Here is a 22,857-nt window from a genome sequence, read left to right on the forward strand (position 1 = left end):
CTCTGGGAGTTCACTACCATTTTTATGTAAACTTAGAGAACGAAATTTGCTTTGTTTTGTCCACCAACATGGCGGCAATGCAAGCCACCTATTGGTACCCACCTATTGATAGCTGCAAAAACCTGAAAGTCCACAACAACAACAACAAGATTCTGGCAGGGACGTCATGCCGCACGGAAGTGTCTCTTTGCCGTCCGTGTAGTTGAAGTATGGCAGCGACGCCCAATAACTCTCGGTAAATACAAATTAACATCTTAGTTACAAATGTCCCTTTAACTAAATGCGCGCTCAGAAAAACAAGCGTGGCAAGAGAGGTGTCATTGAAGAAGAAACTTCGCCTCGAGCTTCGAAGAAACTAAACATGGCCTCCGAATCTGCTGAAAACCTCGAAGGAGACATAAACGTAGTTATTCAATCACTGGCCGACAGCGAGGAGGAGCCTAGTCTGTTAGATATCAAAAGCTTACTATTAGCAATCAATCGATCAATCAACTGCTCTCTTTCATCACTTCTGAGTGACAACAAAGCATTGAGAAGGGAACCGGAAGAATTAAAGGACTGTATAAATTTCAACAACTGCGAACTGAAAGAGCTCAAGGAATCGTTACAAAAGACGAACAACGAAAACAAGGCGTTAAAAGCGTCCCTGGATTCTACTAACGAACAGCTAAAAGCAACAAAAGAAAAACTTCGTAATCAAACGGAAGATATTGTGCAACTATGGGATAACTTCAATAACTCCATTGAAATACAAGGAATTCCGGAAGACGCCTATTCTAGTATGGAGGACATTGTAATTAAAGTAGCCGAAGCTTTTAACATTACGGTCGAGCCGGAGGACATCGAGATTTGCCACAAATTAAGACGAGGAAAAGGTATTATCGCGAAATTTGTTAGCCAGAAAACGAAGTCAAGCCTTTACAAGAAGCGTACACAGTTGAAGAACGTTAAAATCAAAGATTTCTTCCCTGGATATCCAAGCACAACACAACGCGGCATTTTTATCAATGAGAACCTGACAACTAATAGACGACGATTATTAGAAGAAGCTAACAGGCGCAGAAGAGATGGTACGTTGCTTAGTGTTTGGACAATGGATGGTAAGATGTTTGTTAAAAACTTCCCCCGATGGCAGACCTATTAGAAGCTTCTCTGAGGTAGACTTAGATAATATATAATCATTACAAAAATACATTGTTAGTATAAGGCGTCTGCTCTTTCCCTGCCACCAGTTTATTGTTAAGTGTAATGCCTTATCAAATTGTAGGTAAATTAACTAAATGTGTTTTATTTATTCTCGTTCCTTTTTTTGTTTATGTACATATGAGACATTTTTGTTTATATTCCATCTAACGTTTCTCATTTCCTGACAGTAGGCTTTGGTTTTTTGTCTGATTTTTTATTTACTGGTAGTCTCTTTACATATGTCAGCTTAGAACTTATTTATCAACTCCAATCAATTTTATTCGTTAAATCCCTTTTCCAATCTCACAACTATTCAAATTGCCCAAAAACCCCACGGGAGCTGATTATCAACGAGAAAGCGCTATAAGCACGGATTTCACACCCTAAATTAGTATGCAAAGGTATAAAAAGGACAAACCATGTTGTTTGTTGTGTTTTCAACGCTTAAAACTTCTGATCGTGAGTTTTGCTGAAGTTCTGTGATGGCTGAACAACACCCTGCGTTACCGGCTCCCGTTCCTGCGGCAATTCCACCAGCGCCAGCAGCTCCAGTTGAAGTTCAACCAGTTCAGGCGGCTCAAGCGGCACAAGTCCCAAATTTAGAGGTAAACACGTGGCTCGTCTTTTAGCTTTATCTCGTTATTTGGTTTTCATTCCTTCCTTATACTAGGCCAAAATTGTTAGTTTTTCACTGTTTTACCCGGCATACTAGTTCTTTGCTAGCGTCAGAACCGGGTTACGTTTCTTCTGACCCTAGGTCAAAAAAATGTGTGAGTTCTGGCCGGCTGCTAGCCGGCCACTGGTTGACGCCAACGTTGGTTAATTTTAGTCATGGTTTGGACTTAGTTAAATTAACTCGATATAGTTTTGACTGGTTGTAGCCGGTCCGCTGGTTGTGGCCAGCCTAGGGTATTTTTTGTTTGGTCTTGGTTTTCAGTTTGACGGACTATATTTTTTATTGACTGGTTGTAGCCGGTCCGTTGGTTGTGGCCAGCTTCATCACTTATTAGGGCTGAAGATGACAAGGCTATTTACGTTCACTGTATGAACCATAGGCTTAACTTGTGTGTTGCTGACACATGCCAATTACCACTTGCTAGAAACATGATGGATGTTGTAAGAAAGCTCTCAGAATTTTTTGACAATTCCCCGAAACGACAACAGCATTTGATCAGCAAGATTAGAGTATTGATGCCTGCTGCCAACCACTTTGTTTTGGTAAATGTGTGTCGAACAGGGTGGATTGAGCGTATTGATGGTATGGACCGAATTGTGGAGCTTGTTCACCCAGTTGTGGCTACACTTGAAGACATTTCAATGAACAGAAATGCTCCTGGCCATGGGAACTGGAATCAAAACAGTAGAAATGATGCACAAGCCTTAATTAATGCAATCACATTTTCCTTTCTTGTTACTCTTGTTATTGTCAGACACATTTTAGACTTAACCAGACCACCCACAGCCAGGCTACAAAAGAAAGCAATGGATCCTCTCAAAGCAAAAGAGGAAATTGTCCTGTTAAAATCAGCCTTAACAGATATGCAAACTGACATTGATACTAGGCACCATTATCTCTATGAAGAAGCTGTTACCCTAGCAAGACGTGTTTCAGTACAGCCAAGCATGCCCAGAATAATTCAGAGGCAAGTTCACAGAAACAATGCACCAGCCCCAACCCCTAAAGACTATTAAAGGATCAACCTGACAACAGACTTCCTTAACAATGCTCTTGCACAACTGGACAGTAGATTTGAGGATGATGTTTTTGTGTGCTACAAAGGATTTTCAGTGATTCCTTCTATTTTGTTGGCTACTAACCCCATTTGGAAGGATAATGTTAGGGAGTTTGTAACCATTACAGACAGGATATCCCTAATTATGCAGGTTTACCAGCAGAGCTTTTGTTGTGGGAAAGAATGTGGAAGGGGAAAATGATAGAAGAGAAGACATCCCTGACAGTATAGATACCACCTTGGAACAAATTGACAAGGGTGCTTATGTCAATATCAATTGTATCCTGCTGTTGCGAACTAAATAACAGCAGAATACAGTTTATGAAGTAGAATCCATATGAAAATTAGCCATGTGGAATTTTTCGTGTTGAGCCAATGACGTCACTTCCTGTAATTTGAGCCTTAACTTCCGGAACAAGGCCAAGTAATGGCGGCCGTGAAATCTCGAATAAAAAGCTAAAAAAAATACTTCCAATCGCCGTAAAGGATTGAAATTTGGTAACATGAGTAAGAAGGTCATATTCTGCACGAAAATGCAAAAAGATGGAAAATGAAATTTTCGTCCCAGGGGCACTTTAACATCTTCAAAGGTAGCCCTAAATCTTAATTCACATGCTAGACTCCTTAGACACGGAAAGGCAAATTTATGTAAAAGAAGTCACTTTACATAGTCAAATACAGTCTAACTCTATGGCTTAGTTTAATCTTATTCTGGTTTGTCTGTGTAAATACACAGAAATGATTTTTTGCACAGAATTATGCCTTTCTGGGGAGGTGCTATTGATGTGTCTGAATGGCTTGAAGTGCTCTCAGAATGCAGGAAAATTGCATTCTGAGGGCACTAAATTTCAAATTTTCTTGGGGGAGCATGCCCCCCAAACCCCCTTGTTCATTTGGTGCAAATAACTAATGTAAAACCCTGGATCCACCTCTGCTATTCCCATCGCCATCGCCATCGCCAGGTAGTTTTATTGTTTATCCACTAATGCTATGCCCAGCCCAAGTAAGTGTTTGTTTTGGGTGTGGAATCAGCCTCAGGCCAGGAGGAGAGATACCATTTCCTCCATATGATTTAGTAATAGTTTCCTACATGAATCGTGGTTTTCTGCAGGGAGGGCAGGTCAGGAGCAAGCCGAGTAATGTGTATTTTCATTGCAGCACAGCATGAATTCATGCAAAACAGCCTGGTTTTGGCTATTTCCAAATTCCTTCTCTTATCACTTCCATCTTGACGCCCGAACATCTCGAATTTCTTGGGAAAATGTTGCCAACATGTATTCATGCAAAGCAGCCTGCTTTTAGCTATTTCCAAATTCCTTCTTTTATCACTTCCATCTTGACCCCTGAACATCTCGAATTTCTTGGGAAAATGTTGCCCGTAGTAGCATAGATTAATGCATAAGGTGGCTGCGATCTGTGAACTGAAGTAAAGTTTCGGTTAAAAAAGAAACCTCTCTTGGGTTTTCTCAAGACTAAGTTGTTTTTTAATTTTCACACCACAAGCGAACTTCTTTTGTACTGTCAGTTGGAGCCCATTTCTCGAAAGTCCTGGCAACTTATCGGGCCTGATAAGTTGCCCGGTAAGTCCCCGTAAACTTTTCGGGTGTTTCTCAAAGCTCCCGTTATTAACGATCCTGATAACTTTCCTGGTAACTTGCCTGGTAACTTACGGTAGGTGGTAACCGCCTCGGAAATTGCAAATGTTGCAACACTAAACCGGAGACGGACTTTTTTGTTTACTTAGAAAAGCTCAGTCTTATCAAAGTCGACCCATTCTCGACGACATGGCTTACTGTGAAGTCATAGAAAGATTCAGGCTTTTACGAGCGAGAATCAACAGGCTTGGGCATGAATTTGGAGACAAATTGCGGAGAAATACAGCGAGAAGCTGTCTGCTGGGTTACATATGAAGTTCAAATTTGCAATGCTATTGCAACAATTTTTTCAGTTGTGTCTCAACATGTTGTATTCTCAAAGTTGTTATTGTTATGTTGCATTAGGACAGGATCGCTCACTGTGGAGTAGGACAAGAGATAAGAGGAGGGAGGCACCTCTCCTCTCCTTCAAAAACAAAAGTTGAAAGTTACAGTTTGTAAGGTTCGCTGCAAAGAACACTTTATGTGGAATGAAATCTACTTGGCCACTGCAATGTAAGGCTGTTGAAATTTACTTACAGGGCAATTGCCAAGAACTTACACTTGTAGATTAAGCTTTCTGGGAATGCAAATAACCGATTTATAATGTCATTTTTGTTGTATTCTGATTCATTGTACAAATTAATTTCATTAATAAAGTTATTTTTGACTGGAAATACCCTGCCTTTATAGCCCTACAAACCGTTAGTGTTGATTGTTAAAGCAGATAACAACAGGTGCTTGGATTCTTTATCTGCAAAATATATTTTACAAAGTAAACAATTATTCTACGAGTGCGTGTTAGATACAACTAAATAGATAACCAATGAGGGGCGTAGTAGGTGGCTATGATCATCTCATATCCAACGAGCGCTAATGGAAATACTGTTTTATTATAAACAACAATTTTTATTCTCTATTCCCACATGAGTACATGGTATTACCTATTATAAGATAGGGCTAATATAGTTAGTATAACCTAACTACAAAAGGGATCTCAAACACAAAGAATTGCTAGATCTTGCTAATTTTATTTTGCAAAAAAAGAGCGGAAGATGATTTAACTTTGCTTATTTGTTGGGCATAGTATAATGGCGGAGATCTACTGGCACTGTGGAAGCTAAGCCAATCAAAACTTTCAAAATGAATGACTTACCAAGCATGCACGGCTGTTCAGTTTCAGCACGCTTCTGACGCCATATGGATCCATAATGATAAATTTGCATGACCACTTTACCTCCCTTCATGTTGAAAAAGTTGCTGTTGTTGGTTTAGTTTGCTCTGTGTTTGGTCGGAGATCCAATTTTGGCTACATTGGAACCTCGATTATCCGGACTTGCTTCCCTGGTCCCCTCTGGTTCATGAATATTAATAAGATGTGATCTTAAAAAATTGAAGTGACAAAAAGTTCATTTATCCTTCCAAATGTGTGCTTACAGTCAGGGTTTTAATGTTTCGCTTCAAAAAGAGCGAGTGACACGAGATAAACAATGTATTCTGAGGCATTCAGCTGAATTCCGATTGGCTCAATTGTTATGTTGATAAGGGAATGTCATGCTTGATTTGTTCATTCCACGTGGGTTATGCAAAGATGCGAACAACACATCGTAAACTCCAATCACAGCCAAGTCCACAAAACAAGTGAAGGATTAAAGCGAAAATCCCTGAAGGTTGCAAATGATGAGCAGTTGGATAAAGTCTTGTACGCCTGGTTTATTCAGCAGTGGAACACCAATTTCAGTTCCTCTTCTTCAGGAGAAAGCGAAACATTTCTCAGCGCAGTTGAACATGGAGTCAACCGATCGCTAAAGATTCAAAGCATCAACTGGTTGGCTAGACAAGTTTAAAAATCTATTCACAAAAAAATCCTGTTTTCTTTATTTCGTTTCTTTACATTACTGTCTCATTGAAATTCATATTTTTGATTATCCGGACTGTTTATTCAAGTCCCAACGAGTCCGGATAATCGGGGTTTGACTGCACCAAGTTCAAGGAGAAGACGACCCCTGACAACTAGGGACTGAAGGCTGCCGCTAAAGGCAACTGAGGGAAAACCAGAAACTGACCGAAAAAACCTGTTTTTCTGTCAGGTAAAAAAATCTGAATGTTCAAAAAAAAGAAAAACCAAAATCTGCAATGAATATCAAAACCGAAAAGATGCAAAACCCGATAAAAAAAGTCCCCCTATTGCAAGGAAAACTTTGCTTGTGTGCAAATTTAAAGGGAAGAAAATGACACGTTTGCAAATCCTATGCAGCAAAATCTTTAGACATCTTAAAATAATCTTTTAATAACTTGTATCGATCTGCCTGTTCGAACAATAACCACGATTTCCAATCTATAATGCCTAACAAGAGCTCATACCGTACTTTTCCCATTAATCAGATTATCCCGTAAATGTTCATGAATGTGAACGTGTTGTTTTGCCGGATGGTGTGTCGTACTAATGTATGGAGTTCCACTGCAAACTCAGACTGATTTGGTTGAAAAACGAGAAGAAACATTTTATAGCGTTTTCGCTGTCTGACTGACAATAAAAAATAAATTAATTTAAAAAAAAATAGCCAAAGCTAGCATTTCTTAGAAGGTGACAATTAACCAATAAATTTAACAGTATCAACATCCTATTTTCTTAAAAAAAAAAAAAAAAAAAGCCACATCCGCCATCTGCATCCGCCCGTCTGTATCCGTGTTTTACAGGGTCCCCGTGCAACCTTCATGAAAAGAGATTTACATAGAGTTGTTGGTTTTTATGGGGTTTTGGTTCCGTCGTATTCCATTGACGAGTTCAGATCCCACTTTCGGATGACTAAAAACACTTTTGAAGTATTTACGCGAGAGTTAGCAGCTACGGGTGTAATCCCTAGAGGAAATCAGTTTGGAAGAAGACCAATTCCGCTACAAAAGCAGATATAAAAACCAGGAAAGATTTATTGCTGCTCGACGTTTTGGGGTCATCGTGACTCCATTATCAAGAGACCATGACTAGTTAAATAGCATGCAAATAAGGAAAGGTACAAGATGAGCATAAATTACATTAAACGGCCTAAACAAACACCTTGGCAAGGATTGAATCTGTTTGCGCGTTCAGTGTTGGTTTACGCATGCGAATGTATAGCATTTCTTTAATGAGGCAATCAAATTTGCCACTATTCTCACTGCATATATAATTAGCGTGTCACGTTAGCACGCCTCATTCCTTTAATCCCGAGGCTTCGGGCCAGTAGCGTCTAGTATGATCCTTTGCGGCCATTCAGGCATAAAATCTGGCTATGCGGCGCGAGATCTCGCAGTTTGACAAGATTGCCTTGGAAGGCGCTTTGCGCTTAGTCTGTCATCACCACCACCAGCCTGCGTCATTACTTGTGTTGGTTTTCCGCTTTCCCTCAAGTTCTATTATGGCTGAACCAGTCTTGCCTCCACCTCCTGGCCCTGTTCCTGATGGGGACCCGGTTGCAGTTGAACCAGTTGTTCTGCTCGCCGGCGCCGAGCCAGTCGAGGTCGTTGAGGTAATTGTTTTGGTCTTTGTAGTTTTTGCATATGTTCTTCGCGTTCTTACCAGCGTTTTCGGCTTCTCGGTCGCCTAGTTTTGTACTGGTTTGCGTTGGTTTTCATTTCTCTGCATTTTGTTGCTCGTTTTTTATCAGTTTTGCTAGGCTGCGTTCCTTTGCGCCTTCTTAGTTTCCCTTCTCACGTGGTTTTGCTGCTAGTCTTTGTTTTCCGCCTTGTTATGTCTTTGCGCATTTTTTCGTGTTGTCGTGTCTCAGTTTGCTCTGCTTTATTTTTTGCTCTCCCGTGTTCGCGGTGTTAGGGTTTCGCTCTTTGTCGCATTTTCTATATGTGTGCGTTATATTTGCATATATTTTACGTGTTATTTTTTCCTGCGGTTGTTGGCATGTTTGCCCCTCCGCGTACTTCATTTGCACGTTTTCGTTGTTGTTTTTTCCCTTTGTCGAAGCCCTCTTTTGTTTGGTGTCGCACATAAAGTAAGGGTGTTTAGTACACCGCTTAGGTTTATGGCGCTGTTACCTGGATATAAAACAAACAAAAAATAAAATAAAAATTAAGAGGAGGAGAGGCACGGAATAGTGGCTGCAGAGAAGGAAGGATGGCGCGGAAAAAAAAAAAAAAAAAAAAGAAAAAAGGAGGAACTGAACAGGAGATGAGAGAGGTGAAGGAGAAGGAGAGGAAATGACTTATGAGAAAGCACGGGAAGAAAAAAGAAAAAAGGGAAAAATAGAGCAAAATAGAGGAAGGAGGAAGAGGAGAAAGAGGAAAAGTGATTTATGGCACGGCGCCAAGGAAAGAGAAGAGAGAAAAAAAAAAAAAGGAGTTGAGGAAGAAAGCTAAAGGGATAAAGAGAAAGAGGAAAGAAAGAAAAAGGAGATAAAGGATATAAAAAGCAAAACATATGATATGCAATGAACGAGAAGAGGAAGACATAAGGTTTGAGGAAGAATTGAGGAAGGCAAGAATGCCGAAATGGTGTTGAATTAAATTTTCGGTAGCAGTTTTCAGACTTCGTTTACGATTAATGGTGTTTTTTGCAACTTATTTGTTAGCCAGGCGGTGGATGTAACTTTTGTCTCCGTTTGCTTTTCTTGTTTCTCAGCCTCTCCCTACCGTGTTCAAATTCTCGAAAGGAAGTTAAAAGCCTTGGAGGACGAGGGAGGGCGTAGAAGCACGGAGAACGCTTTAATCAGTCTCTGAAGGCATTTGAATCGCCCGTTGAATATGTTCGACCGATACGAGGCGATAGAGTTGTTTGACGAGGTCAGGGCGAGAGTGGACCAACTGGATAATGAGTCGTTGCAAAGACTACTCGTTGGTCTTTTGGGGGACCCAGTTCAGGCCAAGATTGCCAAGGAAGCCAATTCCATTTTGAAGTCCTCTACCAGGTCTGCAGCTCCCCTGTCACGCGGGTTGCGTTACGCCTGCCCGAGGCCTTATGGAGGTGGTCGTTGTTTTATTTGTAATCGTTATGGCCATATGGCACGCGAATGTCAGTTCAACCAACGCCCTTCTCAATTTTCTTATCGTGGTCCCTGAGGGGGGTTCAGAGGCGGTAAAAATTAGCTTAGCTTGGAGGAGGCTATCAGTGTTCTGTTAGGTTTTTGCCCTCTAAAGTTTGTTTCTCTCCGCCTCTTTTGCTGGCATTTGTATTTCGGTCCTTAAGTTGTTATGTCAACAGGCGCCTTCAGTATTTCTTCAATAAAGATCCTTTGATTACTGGCTGTTTCAGTTTATGTTGTTTATGGTTTGTTGTGCGCCATGTTTTTATAGTTGTTTAGGCCTTGTTCTCATGTATGTTTCGCACCCCAATTAGGGAGGGGGGTCCTCACTCTGCCCTCGTTGACCTTGGGGGGGCCTTCTCTGTGCCTCAATTCTGGACCTGGTTCAGAGCCTGGGGTTAACGGAGGGTTGGGTTCCCTTTAGTTTTCTCACTGTTTCTTATATCTGTCCTTTTCCACTTCTTCCCCTAGGTTGTTTTCCGAAAGCAGTTGTACGATGCTGTAGCCGTCCACGGGACGGTTGAGCCATCTTGGTGTGATATTTTTAAGGGAACCCAGCCCTTCGTTGGCCCTTTGGCTTCGCCTGCCATGGTGGCGACGGATCCAGCTCTTGGAGTTTTGCGTAACCTTCGTTTTAGGAATCCCGATGACTTTCGGGCTGGATCGTTGCATGCGCACCCGGAGGTTTGGGAGAGGTTATTGTCCGGTGTCGGTAATGAATACGTCGACCTTATGGCTGTAATTGACGAGGGAGTGAGGGTTGAACAGTTTTTTCATCCATTTCACGGGTGATTTCAATGGTAGGAGTTTTGACTCTGATTGTCCTCCTCCTATCGTGTTGGAAAATTCCAAGTCGTGCGCTCCATTTTCGGATTTCATTTCCTCTACTATATTGCAAAGGGTTTCGGCCGGAGTCCTGTCGGTTTGGGGCGAAGTTGGCCGGGTCCCACCACCTTACCTAGTACTGCCCCTCACCGTTGAATCTTCCAAGCCTAGCCTCTGCCACAACGAGCGGTACCTTAATTTGAGGATAAAGGATCTCCCCTTCAAGTTAGACCATTTGTCGGATTTACCGAGGTATGTCTTATCCGGTCATTACCAGACATCCTTCGACGAGAAAAGCGGTTATCAACACGTTTATCTCCACCCGTCTTCCCGTACATTTTTCGGCTTGCAGTGGCAGGGTTTTTTGTTTTACTTTTTGTACATAACCTTTTGGCTGGAAAGCTAGCGCTTTTCTCTATCATAACCTGGGCCTGGCAGTTTCTGGTGCAGCGCGTTCCTTTAGCCTTCCACTTTCTCAATATATCGATGATCGACACGTTGGTCAGCTTTTTGTACAGTCATCTGAGCAGGCCTGGGCTCCTAGCTACCGGAATGCTGAGGCGGCAGCGTACATTCTCTGTTACCTACTTGTGGAGGCCGGTTATTTTGTTAATTTGGATAAATCTCAATGCATCCCGTCCACGTTCGTCACGTTTCTTGGCTTTATATGCGATTCTATTCGGCAAGCTTTCATACTTCCAGAGAGGAAAAAGGTCAAGTTTAAGGAACTCAGAGAGAACATTTTAGCGTCCAAGACTGTAACATTGAAAACTCTTCAGCGTTTTGCCGGTAAAGGCGTTTCTTTTAGCCTGGCTGTGGCTGGTTGCAAGTTGTACCTGCGTGAAGTCTTCAAAGCCATTGCTGGTCTTGTCCATAATTCAAAGGCGGCTACCAAGGTTACTCGTCTTCTCTGATCTGAGCTGGAGTATTGGCGATTTTTAGACGACTGCAATGATTGTTTGCCTTGGAGGTCGGAGAGTCACATTACTGTCACTTTGTATTGCGACGCTTCTAAACGAGCTTGGGGAGGCATTTTGCTGACGGATAGCGGCAGATTAGAGGCTCAGGATTACTGGCGGGATGAGACGGGGAGCATTAATCTTTTAGAGGCGAAGGCGTTATTGTGTGCTTTGGATGCTTTCAAATCAACTATTTGAAATTCCCGCGTGGATGTCTATACGAATAGCAGAGTTCTGTTAGGGTCTTGGCAACGCGAGGGTGGAAATAACACAATAAAATGACGTTATTAAGGCGATTTTTAGGTGCAGTCGGGATTTCAACTTTTTGATAGACGTGCACTACGTTCCATCTGCTGAGAACCCAGCCGACCTTCCGTCGCGTCGTCTTTCGGACCTTGATTGTAACCTTTCTGAGGAGGCGTGGTCCCGTGTCCAGAGAACGTCGGTCCGCATACCTTTGACCTTATGTCACTTGACAGCAACTGCCGCCGTGATCGGTTTGGCAATCGTCTGCCACATTTCACGCCGTGCCACACCCCAGAGTCATCCGGCATCAACGTGTTTGCACAACGGTTGCCTTCCGCGGGAAACCCTTTTGTTTTTCCCCCCTTTGTGCTGATTGGTCCGCTCATTCGTTTCTTCATTGACTCCCATTATCATCGCCCCTTCACCATAATCGTGCCAGACATACAGCCTCATTGGTACTGGAGGGCGTTGTTACAAGCTACAAGCGTTGATCGATTTCTCCTGGGAAGGAAAGGCGACGATTTTGTTTTGTTTTTTCCTTCCGCCTCAACTCCGGGTTGGTTCCCTAGACTGCTCCAATGGGACCTTTGGGCATTTCGTTGCGTCTGTTGAGTAACAACCTTCCAGCTTTCCCTTTACAGGCATCTTACCTACGTAAACTTCTTTTCTTCAGGTTTCGTGCCCCTGGAAAGCAGCCCGCAGGCGTTCATCTTGCCTCTATCCAAACGATCGCGATGCGAATTTTTGTCAGGCTTGTGGTACGTCAACAGGATCTCTTGTTACTCCGGTTGTTCAGCCTGGTCTAGATATGAAGGCGATCAATAGCCGTTTTGAGAACTTTAAATCGTTTTCTTGTAACAAGTCATATCAGAAGCAGAAGTCTTCCTTGGAGCGGCAGTTGTCAAGTTTTCTCGCCTCTCTCCACAGCCTCTGTTACCTCTGAGGACATTGTTAAATTTTTTATTAGTAAAGATAGGACAGGCAGAACTATTGTTCACACTCAGTCGTGTGATAGGAAAGTTTGTAAATGTTCCCGCCGTTTAGCAGCCGGTTCCGTGGACTCCCTCATTGGGAAGTTACCTGCTATTTATAATAAGTTAGGCCGTTTGGGTAATGCTAACCCTGTTTTGCACTCTTTAGTCAAGGAATATTTAAAATTTACTAGGGAGGAGCAAGCTAGTTTGGCGGTAACTCCTAAGCAAGCAGTCCGTCTTTTCTTTTCGAAATTCAAATCGCTTATCGGTCATTTTAGAAGGAAAATAGCCGCAAGTGTGTCCCTCTCCCTTGTTAGTAAATATATTCTTGTTAGGGATGCCACCTTTTTTATAGTGGATTTTTTCACTGGGGACAGGGCTTCGGATTTGGGGCGCTTCTCCTGTGACCAAGTTTTCAGGTTAAGAGATCGGGAAGGCTTTTTGATTAGATTGTCTCTTACGAAAACAGTTCGCAAGGGGTCCCCTCGTGAATTTGTCCTCATCCCTTTTCGGGACCCAGAGGTCTGTCCTGTTCTTTGGTTGAATTATTATATTCGTGCTTACCAAGCTCTGGGGGTCTCCTTGTCTGGGGGATACTTTTTCCGAGCTTCTGATCGAGGGAAGTGTGTCGGGGAGAGGCCATTTCTTGGTTCTGCAGTTAACAACCGCTTGCCTGTGTATCTCTCCGAGGCCAAACTTTGTGCTGGGGAAACACCCCACAGTTTTAGGGTCGGCCTTTCCAACACCCTTAGCATTTTGGGCTGTTCTCCGAGTGAGATAGCCCAGTATTTGGGATGGAGGAGTAGTGATATGGCGAGGCGCTATACGCGTGTATCTCAGGGCCTGGTGCTCTTAACCTTTTGGAGTCTGTCATGCCCCGGGTTTCGTCTGTTACTGCCACAGTTTCTCATCCGGATAATATCCAATCAATAGTCTGATCGCTCCCGTATTTTTGTTTCTTCATACCACAGGGTTAGTTTCGCTACCATTAGGGGTATGGGGGTCTGAGTAATGGGAAGGGTGTTTGTAGAATAAAGCAATTTTAAGCGTCTTTCGGACGTAACGTGGTGTTTTCCTCCGCTTGTGTGTCATTGTTTGGGTGACGTGCGGTGCCGGCGAGGCATGGCAATTGTTGGGGCCGGGAGCGGATTTCTCCCATAACTTAGTCCTTCATGATCGCGACAATAGATATGCAGTGAGAATAAATTACTATTCTCGCTGCATATATAATTAGCATGTCACGTTAGCACGCCTCATTCCTTTAATCCCGAGGGTTCGGGCTAGTAGTGTCTAGTATGATCCTTTGCGGCCATTCAGGCATAAAATCTGGCTACGCGGCGCGAGATCTCGCAGTTTGACGAGATTGCCTTGGAAGGCGCTTTGCGCCCCTCCCTCTTCCCCTGGTGGCGGTGACCACCTCTTGCCTAGCCTTGTTGCATATCTCTTGCCTCAGCGATCGCGGATTTCTCCCATAACTTAGTCCGTCGTGATCGCGACAATAGATATGCAGTGAGAATAAATTACTACATTTTGCGATGATGGGAAATTGCGCGATGAAGCATTCAGGCATTTCACTATTGTGTTGGAGGTTGTAATGATTGTAAATCGAAGATGCCTTTCTGGTGTGCCCTTCTACGTGCTAATGTAAGTGACCAGGTATTCCAAAACTAAAAAGTTTAGACTGACTTGTGCTTATTTCGCGTATCTCTGGCTTTTTACAAGAAGGTCTATGTCCATTTATGTCAGGTACAAAACATGAACTTCGGTAAATTTTGCAGTTGCTGGCTGTCAAATCTACCAGAAAAACTAGGACCTGAGGGGGTGATGGACAGTGGATCTCATATCTCCTATACCAAAACACTTGAAGAACCTTCTATGATGTTAGTATGGAATAATTTGGCCGACCCCCATCTTTCAGCTTTTGCCCGCTTTTCTCAGACATTGACTCTTAAATGAAAGTAAAGGAGCCAAATTTCACAAAGCCACAACCGTTCCTTATGCTTTGTAGTCGAAAGTGGAGAGCACCTTGCTAAAAATGGAGAAGGATGGTATGATTGAGCGTGTTACATCTGCTGTTAGTTCAGTGCCCATCTTAGTTGTTGGAAAGAAAAACTGTGATGACAGTCGTGTCTGTAGAGATTTTAATGTGACATACAATGCATGTGTAAATGTGGAAACATATCCTATGCTTTAGATTGAAGACGTGCATTCAGCCTTGAGGGGGTGCACTGTGTTAAGTGTGTTGGATACTAAACAAGCATACCACCAGATACCCATTGCCCAAAAGTCACAAGGAGATCTCACCGTTAACACACACATTGGATATTTACATTTGAGAGACAGCCAAATGGAATTCATTCTGGCCCAGCTATTTTCCAGAGAATCACAGATCATTTACTGTTCGACATCCCAAAGGCTGTCAGTCGCCTTGACGACATCCTTTTCACAGGAATTGATGAAGAGGATCACCTTCGCACACTTTTTCTAGTTTTAAAAAGGAATTCTGACAGTGGGTTTTAGGCTGACCAAGGCCAAGTGCAAATTTCTTCAACAATGCGTTGACCTTGGCCATGAATTGACAAAGAATGTTTTATTCACGATTCATGCCACATCATTCCACTATACTTGCGCCTTTACACAATCCACTGAAGAAGGAAACTCCGTGGAAGTGGTCCAAAGTAGAGGAAGATGCATTTGTCGCTGCAAAGGAGCTGATACTAAATTCACAAACGCTGGTCCATTATGATCACACGTTGCCTCTATGTTTCATGTGATGCTTCATCTTATGATGCTGGTGCTGTCCTGTGTCATCAAATGAATGGACAATTCCAACCTGTGGCCTTTGCTTCATATACTTTAACTTCAGCTCAGAAAAAAATACTCCCAGCAAGAAAAGGAGGCGTTCAGCATTATTTTCGTTCATTCAAAACATGTTGTCGGTCATTCCCAATTTTAACTAATGACCAACCCTTGCTCTCTGTTTGGACCAAAGGATCCAGTTCCTGCGCATGCTGCGGGTCGACTTCAAAGGTGGGCACTGATTCTTGCATCATGCAACTTCAACATTGAGCATCGCAGCACTTAAGCACATGCAGACAGCATGTCACATCTTCCCTTACCCCAGACCTGGTCTCCAAAATTTCAAAATGTTGAGTGCTATTTCTTGGAACGAGAAGTTGTTACCAATGTGACCAGTCAGATGTTCAAGAAGGTCACTAAAGTGGAACCAGTTTTGTCCCAAGTGTACAGCTTTATCATTGGTGCTTAGCCAACTGTGTTGGATCCTTCATTTGCGACATTTAACAGCAAAAGAGGTGAATTGATCACCCAACAAAGGCTGCATATTATGGGGCACTCGTGCAGTGGTTCCTTTTTCACTTCAAGAGAAGGTCTCACAAGAATTACATGACACTCATCCTGGAATGTCTCGAATGAAAGCCTTGGCAAGATCTTACGTCTGGTGGCCTAATATTGATGAAAGAAACATGAAAGAACTGTTTCTTCCTGCAACACCTGCCAGTCTATGAGGTTTATGGTCGTTTTGCTACAAGTTCTTTTGCTGCAAGTAGAAGTCGATTCGCTACAAACTCATGATACTTGAGGTCGTTTCGCTACAAAATACTATACTATGTATAAATTAGGTTAACAAACCTGTCATAACACGGCTTGAGCGAATACAGACATCCGTTCTAAATGAAACGTACCCACACCTCCATGAGAATGAAACGTACATACCCAAACCTCTAGACTTTCTAAAAGTCGTTTGCTTCTCGTTTCCGGTTTGGCAGTAGAAAAAGGCGATTTCATGTTTGCTTAGTTTATTTATCAAGACCAAAGAGATTATAAATACATGACACTTCAACTACAACTCAAGCGCATATTATCCCTTTAATCAAGAAATACAAATACAATCAATAATGTCGTGTAACTTGATTTAACGAACCTATGAGGAAACAACAGTTCCTCTGGTGCGGGAGTGCGCGGGTTTGTAAATTATCATATCAATGGACACGTAAACTAATTGTTTTTAAAAACTGGCTAATTTTACTCTATTGTTCAAGTGATAGCGAATAAACCAATCCAATTACTTTAATCTAACAGACATGATATTTCGATCCTCCTGACTGTATAAAACACACAAGAATCTGAAGATTGATCATTTGATCATACGATCGGGAGGTATCATGAGTTATCAGGATGGCGTCTGCGCAGATTTTCAACTGTATTGTATGCAATGAACCTGTTCAGCCCAAACAGCAAGGCATTCAATGTGATGGCTGTTTTCGCTGGAATCATCGAATCTGCAACGCCGGTAAGTTTTCAACACTATTACACATATTATTGGTATTCAAGGTTGCCACTTAGATACTCTGAGACCTCGAGACCTTTACTTTATCCTAAGTCAGATTTTTACTTTGATTTAATAGGTATATCGCAAGACGTTTACAGGGCAGCTGTTAGAGATGGCAAAGACATTGCCTGGCAATGCATTGTATGTGTGCGTTTGGAGTCCTATGCCGATCCTTCCAGCCACCTGTACTAGAATCGGAACAAGAACTTACCTTCACTGATCCTGATGCAGAGAGCACCCAATTCAAGAACGAGTACAGCATCAATCCCAAAGAATCCTCCCTTCACGACCCTACTCCACCAGAGCAGTCTTCTAGTTTCGTTGTAAGTACCAAATCGTGGATAACTGTTCCAAAAGAGGTCAGCTAAAGCTAATAGACAGCCAGGGGTATCCCTACAACCTTCAGAGATGGCGAGGGTTAGTCACCAACTAACAATGCTCAATCCAGCCCAATGTCAACCCATGTAGGGCCACAGTGAGACAGCGTGGCAACCAGTTCCAGTGCGGCAGCCAAGTCCACAATCACCAGGCTCAAGTGGGGGCACTGACAGCAGCTAAAATCACCGTGCAAGTGAAAGCCAAGGCAGTAGAGGACATTTTTAAACCAGCGCCGGCTATTGTTAACGAGGTAACAACAAATAAAGTAACAAATTCTACGAAAAATTAGGGAAACTGGCTAACTGGAAAACCTCGCAGCATAGAGAGTTCAGTTCAAGATAAATATGAAAGAGTATTTATTAATCAATATTTTTTGTCATTTAGGTCCTTCTTGAAAAACTGACCAATGCACCATGTCCTGCCATACCAAAACCCGAACTAATCGCCCAACAAGTGAACAGACTCAGACCGATAGACCTAGACTTCAGCCTTGAAGAGCGGCATCTACCAAAGGCCTTCCTCCAAAAAGACTTGAGCCTCTGTGGTCGCAGACACCTAACCCGGTTGTTCAAAAGAGGGTTTAGTCTTAACCTGGGGTTAAATCAACCTAACCTTGGGGTAAATTTTAGCCGCAACTGTTAGTTGCATTGTTTGATGGAAAGTTAACACTAACCTCAGGTTAAAGAGTGGGTTAAATTTAACCCACTGAGCGAGCAGGGTTAAATAGCTAACCCCGGGTTAAATAAAGAATAAAAATGCCGAACTTGTTGTTTTGCGAGTTTTAGAGCCGGAACTCAGCGCGAAATCGACGACTTCACAGATGAAGAGCTATGTGTTTGTTACCACTTTCGACGACAGTTTATTATTTTATTTATTACCAATCTTATTGCTGATGATATAAGTCACAACACTTGACGAAATCACACCTTACCGCCGCTCCACCAAGTTCTAATTGCCCTCAGGTTTTACGCTAGTGGAAGTTTCCTTCAAGTTATAGGAGATGCCTTTGGTGTGGATAAGTTCACTGTTTCCAGAGTGATTACCAATGTGTCTCGTGCCCTGACTACGAAACAGCCCCGCTTTATCAAGTGGCCTTCGACAAACGACGAATGTACCACAATTAAAAGCGAATTTTATCATCACGGAGGATTTCCTTGTGTAATTGGTTGTATTGACGGAACCCACGTCAGATTACAAGCGCCCTCGCAACACAAAAATAATTATGTCAACAGAGAAGGTTTTCACTCTATCAACGTATAAGGTGTCTGCAACCATGAAGGTGAGTGAAAAATTCGTACAATTGAACAAAAAAATGTGAACAAACATAATTCTTGTTTAATTTGAAGGTTTGTTTACCAATGTTGTTGCCCGCTGGCCGGGAAGCACACACGATAGTCGCGTGTTCTGCACAAACAACATTTGCACTTATTTGCAAAATAACCATCATTTCCTTGATGATGGCGTCGTTCTTGGGGACAGTGGGTATGCATGCAGTCCATTTTTGATTACCCTGTACACAATAGTACGAAACACAGCACAAGAAGCCTATAATGACGCCCATGCCAAAGCAAGAGTTGTCATCGAGCAGACATTTGGCTGATGGAAAAGGCATTTTCATGAGTTGCATGCGGAAATAAGAATGGCACCCGAAAAAGTTTGCATGATTGTGGGCGCTTGTGCAGTGTTGCACAACATTGCTGTATGGCTACACAAGCCAATGGAGAATGAAGAGGTAGATGCACTGGCAGATGTGGATCCCTACCATGGACCACAGCAAGGTCTGTCATTAAGGGACCACACCTGTCAAACATTTTTTGGTTGACATTTTTAGTGTGCTGTGAACACAAGGTTCTTAAGTTTATAAGATCAACAGTTAACCCTGAATTGTTCATCTATGGCAGCTTTGCTTGATTAGTTCGTGTAACTAGAGGGATATAATTTGCTTTATTATATTTCTCAGTTAGTATGCGTGGTGTAATTTGCCAATTTTTAAGGCCATATTTTTTCTATACAGCCCGTTAAATTTAAAAGTTTCCTTTCTCGCTCACCCGATTAACCTCAGAGATATAATAAATATATTACAATCCTTGTTTTCTTGGTCTGTAAGACTCGAAACCCTCAAGGCCGGTAAAAGAAGGTGGTTCTTTTAGTAAGTCAATAATTTTTGTCGTGAAAGTCGACCGTGCCTTTGATACGGGCCCACCACCAGTTTTCTTCTGTTCCTTTGCCAACTGAAAAAATTCTCTCTTGGCCTGCGAATGCAAACTTTTCCACTTTTCCCGGACTTCGCTGGTCGTCCTCACAGCAACTCCTTCAGCATTCACAGCATCCGCAATTTTTTTCCAGATGTCATTTTTCTTCTGGTTTGTGATGTTGTTGGTAAGTTTACTTTGAATCACTGAAAGGTTTTCTTCTACTTTTTCTGTCAACAACAACAACAACAACCTTTATTTGCATGACCTCGGGTTTATTCGCGATATTTTTCGATAATGAACAGCAGTAATACCCACTAAGATACCCCTCTGTCGACTTCGAAGAAAAGAAGGAAACAGTGTGCCGTTTACGGCTCTCACAACTGCTATTACAATGAAAAAGGGTTTCCTCCTGGTTACCACTTCAGGTTTCCTACCGACCCCAAGAAAACTGTTGTTTGTAGTGAACAGTTTAGACAAGAAGACATTATAAGAAAATTGTCAGGCCACTGGGACTTAAAGAAAGGTATGTGCAATGCAAAAACGGACACAAAAAAAGTCACGGCAAATATTTCATTACAACTGCATCATGCTTCATTTTTGTTTGTTCCTTTGTACATAAAGCTTTTAAAAATGTAACATTATGTAGTTTATGACTGATGGATGGCTTTTCACTTGAAACCAAAATATCATAGTTGTTACCCCAATACAATATTTGGGTACCAGTGGAATCCTGTTGTGCCTCATTGTACTATATTCATTAATGTCATATCAATGTATTGAAATCAAAAACAGTTTAATTGACATTACAGTTCAGTATCATTTATAACTTTATCATAAAGACCATTAGCACCACAACATGTTCATTTATCATGGTCATGTAATTATTTTGATTTTTATTACACTATTGTTTAAAGGTGCTGAGCCATCCCAGTTTTCATGGATTGTGCCAAAAAAGTCTCGAGAAGCGCCTCCAAGGCGAATCCAGAATATAGTAGTTTTAACTCAGGAAATGGATGTTGCAGACTCCATGGAGGTCACTGAAGGCTCAATAATCATACCAGCACCACTTGAAACAGTTTCCACAGTCAGCAGCAGTCAATGTTGAAATGCATTTGCTAATGATCTGGATTCAACCAAAGCCTCTAAAGCTGATGTTGTTGCACAACTACAGAGGCAGATTACATTACTGAAACTAAAGTTAGCTGATCTTGAAGAAAAGTTGGCAGAGATGGAAGAAGAGAATGTGATTTTTCTGAGGCGCCAATTTTCCTTAGACAAAATAAAGGATGATAATTCATCCATCCTATTTTACACTGGATTTCCATCCTTTAAAGCTCTGATAAGTTCTTTCAAGAATCTTGAGCCAAAATTAGCAAAAATGCTGTACTGGAAAGGAGAACACTTAGTGAGAGAGAGGCAGCCTTATCAAGAGGATGAAAATAAAAATAAGCCTGGACCCTCAAGAAAATTAACATTTCTTGATGAATTTCTTTTAGTATTGACGCGACTGAAGGTTGGATTATTTGTGCTGGACCTTGCAGACAGATTTGGTTTTAGTAAAAACCTTGTGCCCAGAATATGTATAACCTGGATCAATTTGTTGTACTTTGAACTCAAAGACCGTTTCCCTTTTCCATCACAAGAATTGGTACCTAAGAGATCTTTATTCAGCGCCCTTCTGCCATGCTTGCACATTCTGAAACTTGGTCTGATTACAAACACCACAATACTTGGAAGCAACTGGTGGGAGTCACTCCAAATGGCCAAGTTACCTTTCTTTCAGACTTCTGGGGTGGGAGGGTTTCAGATAAACAGATAACAAGAGAAAGAGGAGTTCTATATTTATTGAGTAGTGGTGACAACGTTATGGTTGACTATGGCCTCGACATAAAGGACATTGTGCCTGATGGTGTCAGGGTTAATATGCCCCTTTTTTAGCTGGACGAGATCAACTGACTGCATTAGAGACAGGAGAAACAATGAGTGTCGCCTCTGTGCGAATACAGTGGAGAGGGCAATTGGTAGGGTAAAGACTTGCCATATTTTGGATGTTAACGTACCCAACACTTTGAGCCCCTATGCATCAGAAATACCTACAGTATGTGGACTATTGACAAATTTTCTTCCTCCATTGCTACCCCCTGCAAAAGCAAAAGCCTAGATTCCTTTTGTATTAACTGTATTTTGTTTACATGCCTAAAATTATTTGTTGGATGTTTATCATTTTGCAAACCCTAAACAATCAGATGGGAGATAAAGCAACAAACACAAATTTCAAGAAACAAAACAATTAATTTGCCAGTGTGGTTTCTTGAAGTTAAGTTTTGTGGTTTGGTCTCTCGCCTGAGTGGCTCTTCGTCGCTGGTGCTTAACTCGGGGTCCTGTTGTTTTCAGTGGATAGGAGTGTTGGTACTCTCCCTTGATGGGATTCTTGTCCATTGCAGGTTGCTGTGCAGCATTCGATCATGCTGCCCCAAAAACCTCCCAGTATTCCTTTACACTATTAGCTTGAGAGAGGCACTATGAGAGTAAAATGCTCCTGTGATCAAATTTTAGCTTTTTATTTTCTTTAATTTTTGTGAACAATATGACTTTGCTAGATGTCTTGCCAAAGTTCAGTCCTTCACAAGCACAGCTTTGGAGCCTAGCACGATCATCATTAGGCAACCACGATGCCTAACACTATATACCCATGACAAAAGGAGTGTTAGTTTTTCAACGTTTTTGACTGTAGCTAATGTAACACCCAGCTGACATTTAAAGTACTGTCAGTTCTAACTTTACTCAAAAGAAGTGCAAATTCATCCTGCACAGTCATTTGCTTGTGTCATCAAGGTTCTTTGGATACATTCTTAGCACTGTTACATGAAAGGAAAAGTAATGGCTGTAGTAATAAATGATGTAAATTACTACACAATAATTGTTTACAATTGCTTTTGAAATCGCATTTTCAAACGAGTACTTGTGAAGCAATATTGGCCACATGGCAACCGACCTCCATGCAGGTATAGGAGTGTTTTGATAGTAACAAGATAAGCCTCAACCTTGTTCGGTATATAGCAAGCATTTTTCGACCGTTAACTTGTTCGGTTTTTATATACAGATACGGATTCGGCCATTATCCCAAATGACTTAACGGCCGAGTCTCGATCAGTACAAAGAATGATAATGAAATTAAACTAATACTATATACCGAGTCAAATTCGGCCGTTATCCCAAATGACTTAACCGCCGAAGTTTGTTCGGTATATAATAGGAAACCCAAATTCGGCCGTTATCCCAAATGAGTTAACGGCCGGATTTCGTTCGGTATGTAATAGAAAACCCAAATTCCACCGTTATCCCAAATGAGTTAACGGCCTGAT

The 22,857-nt window shown here is 41.9% G+C and overlaps 3 pseudogenes; all 3 read left to right on the forward strand.

Annotated features, from left to right (window-relative positions):
• Positions 1 to 280: 280 nt before the first annotated feature.
• On the forward strand, positions 281 to 1,178 carry LOC146456001 (uncharacterized; annotated as a pseudogene).
• Positions 1,179 to 1,667: 489 nt separating this feature from the next.
• Positions 1,668 to 3,223, forward strand: LOC146456002 (52 kDa repressor of the inhibitor of the protein kinase-like; annotated as a pseudogene).
• A 17,647-nt stretch (positions 3,224 to 20,870) lies between these two features.
• LOC146456003 (uncharacterized) lies at positions 20,871 to 22,398 on the forward strand (annotated as a pseudogene).
• Positions 22,399 to 22,857: the final 459 nt, after the last annotated feature.

Source organism: Pavona decussata, unplaced genomic scaffold (assembly GCF_977016875.1).
Source record: "Pavona decussata unplaced genomic scaffold, jaPavDecu1.1 SCAFFOLD_262, whole genome shotgun sequence".
Taxonomy (NCBI): Eukaryota; Metazoa; Cnidaria; class Anthozoa; order Scleractinia; family Agariciidae; genus Pavona; species Pavona decussata.